Source organism: Pinus tabuliformis, chromosome 5_2 (assembly GCF_031772625.1).
Source record: "Pinus tabuliformis cultivar Carrire ecotype Pingquan chromosome 5_2, CPIR1, whole genome shotgun sequence".
NCBI lineage: Eukaryota > Viridiplantae > Streptophyta > Pinopsida > Pinales > Pinaceae > Pinus > Pinus tabuliformis.
The window spans coordinates 720,925,033-720,934,286 of record NC_142306.1 but is presented as its reverse complement, the minus strand read 5'-3'; positions in this window follow the sequence as shown (position 1 = coordinate 720,934,286).

Below are 9,254 nucleotides of genomic sequence, written 5' to 3'. Positions count from 1 at the left end.
TATAATTTGATAATAAGGTAACGTAAATTTTGAGAAATTTAATAATAAATTTATTTATATTTTTAATTTTTGTTGTGTATTTAATAATATTATTTTTATAAAAAATTGTAAAGGCTTATTTATTTATATATATATATTTAACAATTTTTTATATATTAAGAATAATTTATTTTTTATTATTTTATAATTTTAATTTATAAGTAGATGTTAATTATTGTTATTGTCATTATTATTATTTTTCAATTAAAATATATATTCATAAATTATTTTATGTTTAATTTAAATTAATTGTTTTTTATTTTATTTATATGTTTAATAAGTAATTTAAATAGTTTTTCATAATTTAATAATATTTGTTTTAGCTAATTTTCATGGTGGTAGTATCATGTTATGTTAGCATATTTATATTATATTATTTATTGTGATTTTTTTAATGAGAAAGATCAAGGGTTTAAATTAATTATGAGAATTACACCATTCAATTTTAAAAAAAAATTGTAATCTCAATATAAAATGTTTTAAAAATGTGTAATTTGCACGTGTTTATTAATATAATGGAGTTGTTTTAAGTGTTATTTTTTAAGAAGTTTTTGAGTTTATTTTTAAATTTAATTTGTCTAAATCCCGTGGACAATTTCTTAATATAATTTTAAATAATAAAGTATAAGTTATATTTTAGGAAGATATTTGCAAAAATATCTAAATTTAACAACAAACTTCTTATTATTTTGTTATAGTTTAACTTATCATTACAAATGACATTGTTCATATATATATATATATATATGGAATTTATCAAATGAAATTTGCTATTTTATATAGTTTCATAGAAACATGTATTATGAAAACATATAATTATACACAATTTTATGTTATAATATATTTGGAATTTACAAAAATGAGATTTAATATTTCTTCTAGATTCATCTATGGATATTATTTGAAACCATAAGTACTAATAACAAATAGTCATATTAACCAACATATAAGAATGGTATGAATCCAAAATATTAACATGATATTAAAATCATCTCATTGGAATTATGGAAATATTAAAATTAGATATATCTAAATTAAAAATCCAAGAGTGTGTTATATATCTCGTGAATTTTGCATCTCTGTAATGATATATATATGATAATTTTTCTATCTTTTAGACCATTAAATCCATATTAACATTGTTTGCGAAATAAATATTTTATTTTTTCTTTGATTCAATGGGACCCTTTTCCTCAACAAATGAATTTAAGTCATCGACTTTGCTAGATGTTAAAAACTCATTATTATGTCCCTCTATAGTGGTAAGTATTGCCTTGTCTATATCTAATGAGTGACACATGTATTTGTTAATAAATATGTCTATTGTGTATGGTACGAAACCATAGCACACAACATATTTGACTAATGCTCAAAGCTTAGGTTGATATACCTTGTGTTGTGTTAATAATGAACATATGGTCTTAGGAATAATTTCTTGGGCTATCAACCACTTCCTTACTATTACCAATGATTGTACGTTTTAGTACAATCATGTAACAATCATTATACTTACAAGGTTTTATGGTTGCTTGTGGATTTACACATGGTTGATGATCTTGGGACAATAGTTTTTAGCTTGTTTCTTGAAAACAAACTCACACGAGAATTGATAGTTCACATGCACAGGATAATGTCTCCATATGTAGGGCATGCATGTTTTATTGGAATGGTTCACATGGACCACGAGAATAACAGGAAAATGTTATGGCTTGTATTTTCGATTTTGGATATAAACAAGACCATGAGAAACAATGCTTGTGTTACAAATATGTAAATGGCCATGGTATGTGTGATTGCTTGTGGCCTTGAAGAGGGCCCATGAATAGTATAATACTATGGATGTTGGGCTTGGACCATGGAATAGACACGTTCATGACCATACTTACCGTGTAATACTCAATATGATGACCACATCTCACACATAAGTTAAATTTTACTTGCGTAATGGATATCTAGTGATCCATAAAATTATACATGGTTCATGAGATCTAGAGGAAAAATGACAGTCTTCCAAGAATGCACATTATGTTGTTGCCCATTGTAATTTTAATATGGAAGATATATTTAGTACCTCTTTTTCTTCATGACATGACAGTTGGATTTTAGACGCAGGTGCCACTTATCATATGACCTTTAGAAGAGATTTGATTAAAAAATTTAGTGATAACATTGATGGAGTAGTGTATTTTAATGATGAGTCTCAAATCAAACCATCAGGGATTGGTTCTATTTAGTTAAAAATTCTTGGACTTGCATGTTATACTTTAAATTATGTTCTTTACATTCCACAATACCAAAGTAATTTACTATCTCTTGTACAAATAAGACAACATGGACATTCCATTCACATATCTGATGGTAAAGTGGAAATTCGAAGAGAAACTCACAATAAAAGTGTAATGACTGGTGTGGAAGAAGATAAATTATTAAATTTGAAAGGTATGTCATATGTTGCATTAAATTATAATCACTTGGTTCAGCGAAATGATACTTTGTCATCAAGTTTATTGTGGCATGCTCGCTTCGGTCATATTAATTATGAAAGTAATAGAATTATGAGACAATAGGGGATTAAGTGAGTTCCAACAGTTCTAAGAAAATTGACTCCATGTAATGCTTGTATATTGGGGAAGCATCACAAATAATCTTTTCATAATTCTACTTGTAGAGCTACAAGGAAATTAAGTCTCATACACTCAGATTTATGTGGACCTATGCCTATACGGATTGCTAATGGAAATAAATACATACTGATTTTTATTGATGATTATTCGAGGATGTGTTGGGTCTATCTGCTTAAAGAAAAATCACAAGTTTTTGATGTGTTCAAAAAATTTCATCTCTTCATTACAAATGAAGCTCAACTTAATATTGTTGCTATAAGAATTGATAATGGGGGAGAATATTCTTCACTGGGTTTTGAAATATATGTGCAAGAGAATGGCATCAAACACCAAACCACATTATCTTATAATCCACAACAAAATGGTGTTGCAGAACGAATGAACAGAACACTGCTCAATATGGTTAGATCCATGATGTTTTTTAAGAATGTAAAAATTATGTTTTGGGGAGAAGCAGTGCTCTATACTTATATTAGAAATTGATTTCCTTCCTCTATCATCAACAATAAAACTCCACATGAAATGTGGTATAATCATCTTCTTGCTATTCAACATTTTAGAATTTTTGGTTCTCAATGTTATGCTTTGATTCCAAAACAACAAAGAAATAAGTTGAGTGAAAGAAGTAAAAAATGTATAATCTTAGAATATTCTATGAATTCTAAGGCATATAGATTGTATGATGAAGAGAATAAGAATTTTATTTTGTCAAGAGATATATTTTTTCTTGAATTTGATAAAGATACACTCACGGTTGATAAGAAACTTAATTACTTACAGAAGTTTGTGCCTAAGAGTTTTATTATGAATCGGATAATATTCTTACACATCCTGAAGGGGGGATTCCCATCTTAGATCAGTCTGTGGATTTTCCTTCTCTCAATGATGATAATAACTCTGTTTCTAAAGAAAAATTGGTTGATGCAAGTGTTTCTATAGGGACAACAAGGACATAGAAAACAAAAAAATGAGAATATGATAGAAAGTAATGAAGAGTCTATTTCACAATATGAGAAAATTCCTTCACAACATCTACAAATATCAACTTGTATTAGAACATTTCCAAGGAAAGATGATGACTTTGAGACAAGAAGAACTTCAGGTAACTATTCTCATTTTGAATTTATTTTTTCTATTGATTGTGAACCTACTTGTTTTGAAGAAGATGCTAGTTATGATCAATGGAAAGATGCAATGCAAAAGGAATATTATGCTCTCATAAAAAATGACACATGGAGGCTGGTGGATGCTCCTGTTGGCACCAAACCTATTGGTTAAAAATGGGTTTATAAAACTAAGTATAAAGTTTATCATTCAATTGATAAGCACAGGGAAAGACTTGTAGCAAAGGGATATGCATAGAAAGAGGGTGTTGACTATACATATACATTTTCTCCTACAACTAAATGGGGCACTATTAGATCTCTTTTTTCTATTCTAGCTCAGAACGAATGGAAAATTCATCATATGGATGTTAAATCTTCCTTTTTAAACGAGGATTTGAAAGAAGATGTTTACATGTTTCAACGAAAAGTTTTTTTTGTTAAAGGGAAAGAAAAAAATGTATACATATTAATGAAATCTTTGTATGACTTGAAACAAGAACCACGCGCATGGTATGCGATGCTAATTGAACATCTTCTTAAGTTAAATTATAAGCATTTTGAACTAGATGATGCAACTCGTTTTGTTAAGAAAATTGGAAGATAAGTTGTATATCTAGTTGTCTATATTGATGATTTGATGATCTCAGGGAACAATGATGAATATATATCATCTATTAAGAAGGAATTGAAAAAGGTTTTTGATATGACAAATTTAGGTTTACTTCATTATTATCTTGGAATTCAAGTTAAAAAAGAACCTCAACATATTTTTATCTCCAAGAAGAAATATGTTGGAAAGTTATTGAACAAATATAGTATGATGGATTGTAATTATGTTGCTACAACAATGGAGTAGAATTTCAAACTCACTTCAAAAGAAGGAAAACCATTTGAAGATCCAACAAAGTACATGCAACTTGTTGGAATTTTGATTTATTTATCTATTACTCATCCTGATATAACTTTTGTTGTTGGAATACTTTCCAAATTTATGCATCAACCTTGTGAGGGGCTTTGGGTAGCAGAAAAAAGAGTTTTGAAATTTTGAAGAGGAACCCAAATTATGAAATCAAATATTCCAAAGTTTAAGACTTCCATCTAGTTGGTTATTTAGATTCTGATTTTGATGGAGATATGGAGAATAGAGTCTCTACTTGTGGTTATTTGATGAATCTTGGATCGACAACCATCAGTTGGAGATCACAAAAGAAATTTGTTCCTAATGATTGGACCACTAAAGCCGAATATGTTGCAACAACTCAATCTACAAAAGAAATCATTTGGATTAAAAAAATACTTGAATATTTGCAGGAGAAACAAAAAGCTTAAACTCCTCTATTTGTTGACAACTCTTTTGCAATTCAATTGGCTAAGAATCCAAAGTTTCATGATCAAACCAAACATATCAACACCAAGTATCATTTGATTCGACATCATGTAGAGGCCAAAACAACTCATCTGACACATTGTACAACTTCAAAACAAATTGCAAATAATGTTGACAAAAGCATTGGGGTGTGAAAAGCTTGAAAAGTTTAGATCTTTACTTGGCATGTCAGATGTCCCATCAGATTAAGGGGGGAAATGTTGTAATTATTCGGTATTATTGCATATAGTTATTATTAGGAAATACATTAGGTATTTCCAGTATTTTTAGGTATGGAGATATAACAATCTCCCTTCAAATCTGATTGTATAAATATGTGCTTCAATGTTTAATAAAATTATCACAGAGTACTATGTTTTTTATCATGGAATTCTCGAGAAACTTGTAACAATTTATTTTTTCTTCCTTTCAAATTCTCATAACTCTGAATAATATCACCATTGCACTTTTCCGATGACATAGAATTTTGCCCAATTTGGTCTCCTAGATCTTAAATTAGGTTTTGCTAAAGTTTTTGCTTATTTAAAATTGTTATTTACTCTTCCAACATGTGGCATAGCATCATACTACTATTGTAATAGAACCTTCAAGAGCCTACGTGGTTTATCCACAACCCCCCCCCCCCCCCCCCCCCCCCCCCTCCCCCCAAAAAAAAAACCCACAAACACACACATATATAATTTAATGTGTATCTACAGTCTCAATGCTCCTATGGTTAACACACCCACTATATACATATGTATTTATGTTAAATTTTGTGGACACATACAAATATCAGGGATTTCCTTATCATGAGGTGACCAACCATCTTATAACATGGCTTACTCCATAATCCATCCCTTTATGCACATTGTATATCATGATTCATACATAACTAATAGGTGTTGTAATACTCATATACAAGAATTTATGTGTATAGACCACGCCATATATTATATTATGGTGTGCATAAGTTCGATGGGATCACATATGCAACTCATTCCCCATTCAAAGGCATTTAACGAGGAGGCTTAATATGATGGTTTGTGGGATTCATCCCTTCCCTACTTACATTAGAGGGAGGGTACCGCCAATATCCACATGTACTTCAATGAGGGAAGGCAAACAGTTAGACCTTAGTCACGATGCATACATAACTAATATGTTTTGTAATACTCATTTACAATATTTTATGTGTATAGATCATACCATATATTATATTATGGTGCGTGTAAGTTCCATGGGACCACATATGCAACACATTCCCCATTCGATGAAATTTAATGAGGAGGCTTAATATGGTGGTTTGCAGGATTCATCCCTTCCCCACTAACATTAGAGGGGAGGGTCCCGCCAACATCCACATGTGTTTCACTGAAGGAAAAGTATTATACCACGTGCATTCATATTGGGGGATATATATTGAGGAAAAAATGGCATAATATATTGATCATATAGTAGAGGTAAAAGGTTTTTATATTGGTTGGTCTAAAAAATGGAGTTCAATGTTAATGAAAAATATAAAGGGGTATAAAAAGTATTAATGAAAAAATTGATCCCTACAATATCTAGTGAAAGTATGGTTTTTTAAATTAGGAAGGTTTATTGGGTTCTCATTGGCTTGTGGTTAAATAATGTGATTTTTAGAGGTATTTTCCAATATGTAGTCAAATTAGGGGTATTGTTTAGTATGCCAATGTGATATGTCAGAGGTTCATTGAGTGAAGTCCTCATGCCAACATCAAAACCATTGATTAACCTAACTTCATTGGATGGTGAATATTGGAGCGGGGGCTCCCCTCCCCCTACTAATGTTGAAGGGAGAAAGCCTAGTGCTCATCCCACTCGTTGATTCCATACGTTCATCTCCAAAATCCAACTTTTAACCTCAGTCATGACGTGTAGACACATGGGATTTAAGGCCCTTAGGCTTATGTTGACGACTCTCGGCTCGATTCCTAGCACTACCACTCCCACTCTATTGACCCAACCCTGATCACTGACCCTAACTCGGGGGTCGGTCCATCCTATCTCTATGAGTGTTAGCTTGACATCGGGGGTTGACCTTGACCTCGACTCCGCCCGATGACTAATACTTGTTTAAAGTTAAGGACATATATGGTGCATGATGGGTTGATTAACATGTTACTCATATCCGTTGACACACAATGGTTACACCCGAACCATGCCAATGGACTACAATAATTGGAACCACCTTGAATGTGTTCCATTCAACACTCAATTCTCATCTTATAAGGCGATGGAGCAGTTTTATTATGACATGATTTAGAGTGCATTACACTTCCGTATTCAGTAGATATTATATCATCTAAGCGTTTATGCTATGTTCAATGTAGCAATACCACACTATCACAATTTCATTTAGGAAAAAACCCTCGATGTAATATTATTAGTCCCTGCCTTCAACTGGACTATAGTTATTGATTGATTGTTTACGAACCATTAATATATGTTTTGACTTAATATTTTTCCTCAATATTTTCGTCTTTAAGCAAAGTTTCAATTGACAACTTTTGTTCATCTAAATTTTAACCAAATTTTAGCATTCGAACTCTTATTTCAAACGTCACTTAACCCATGCTCTTTTAGGCATAGCCAAGGTTTGAAGGATGGGCAAAGTTGTTTACCAAATTTTTTTTAAGCCAAAGTTTTCTTAAGCCAAAGTCTGAAATACACTGCAATAAGTTTAGGTGTTTGTGGTGTCAGACACATCTTGACACCTCGTTGACAGTGTCTACCACCACTTTATTATATTTACCCACCTGCTAGTATAGAAACCTTCAAATATCACCACCTTCACCCCTTAAAATCTCACCGCCTGAGCTCCCTAAGTCATTGTTTTCAGCCTCTTGGCGAAGCATGTGAAGGGCTTTCACCATGAGGCTTACAAAAAAATAGAGTTAATAGTAAAGTTTCTCAATCTGGATAACAGAGATGGGTTTTTTCTCAAGTCCTTGTTGCTGGTGTTGGTGTTATTACTTTGACGCATTCCATAAGTAATAACAATGGTTCCAATCACAACATTCAACAACAAAAATAACATAGTGGGAGTGAACGAACTTACCATAGCAACCCACATTTGAGACACAACTTCCATGACTCTCCTGCAATATACAAACTACAAGAAACCTTTCTCGGGTGGGCTTCAAGATCCCACAACTCCCCTTTTGAGTCCTTTGAGAGAGAAAGAGGCCTCACATAGAAGTTATGACGAGGTAAAAACAACGAATATTAAGAATGGCATGGGAATGAACAAGCTTAGGAGATTCAATTACGACCACAGCAAACCATATTATGAGAACCTGAAGCAACCGAACAAGAAAGAGAGGGATCAATAGAAAGGTATAAAAGTGGCGAGAGACAGTCTTTCTTACTGTTTGTTGACGAACTTCTATTCTTTCTATTCATGTGTGTTCTTTGTTCGCTATTTTTTCACTATTTCTCACGAATTTGGCTGACACGCAAAATTCACAAGACATTGAGGAGATGCTTATAGGGAGGAAGTTCAATTGATTGACTGCAATCAAACATAATTCATAGAAGACCTCACCACAGTTCATCTGCAGAAGTTGACCTGCAATGGGACATCTCAATCACTTTAAGGAATAGTATTCCTTGCAAGGCTAAACACTTCGTGGTGACTCGTAGATAATGAAATAGAACATCGAATCCCCCCACATTAGAGAGGGTGAAAATTGATTCAGACAAAACCTGATTCTTCAATTTGTGTTTCCACTTCTTCAGAACTAGTTTTTGCCAGTATTTCTAATTTAGATATAGAGGGTACGACTGTGGTCTTCCAGAGACCTTCGTCACTACATAGGCACTACACAAAACTTAAGTTAACCAAGGAAAAACTATGGTTTATCCATCTTTACTAATGTTTCTCCCCCACCTCAAACTGAATCTTCTACCAGAAGCATGTGTCATACATGCAGAAGGGTCACACATATGACATCGTGCATGGAAAACGGGGGCCATGTAGAATTTTAAACTCAAATAAAAGCCGAGGGGGTGTCACTCCTTGTTGATGTGCCTGCTTGATGTGAAGGTTTTGTAGACTTTAACCAAACTTCTCATGACCCGCTTGCTTTCATA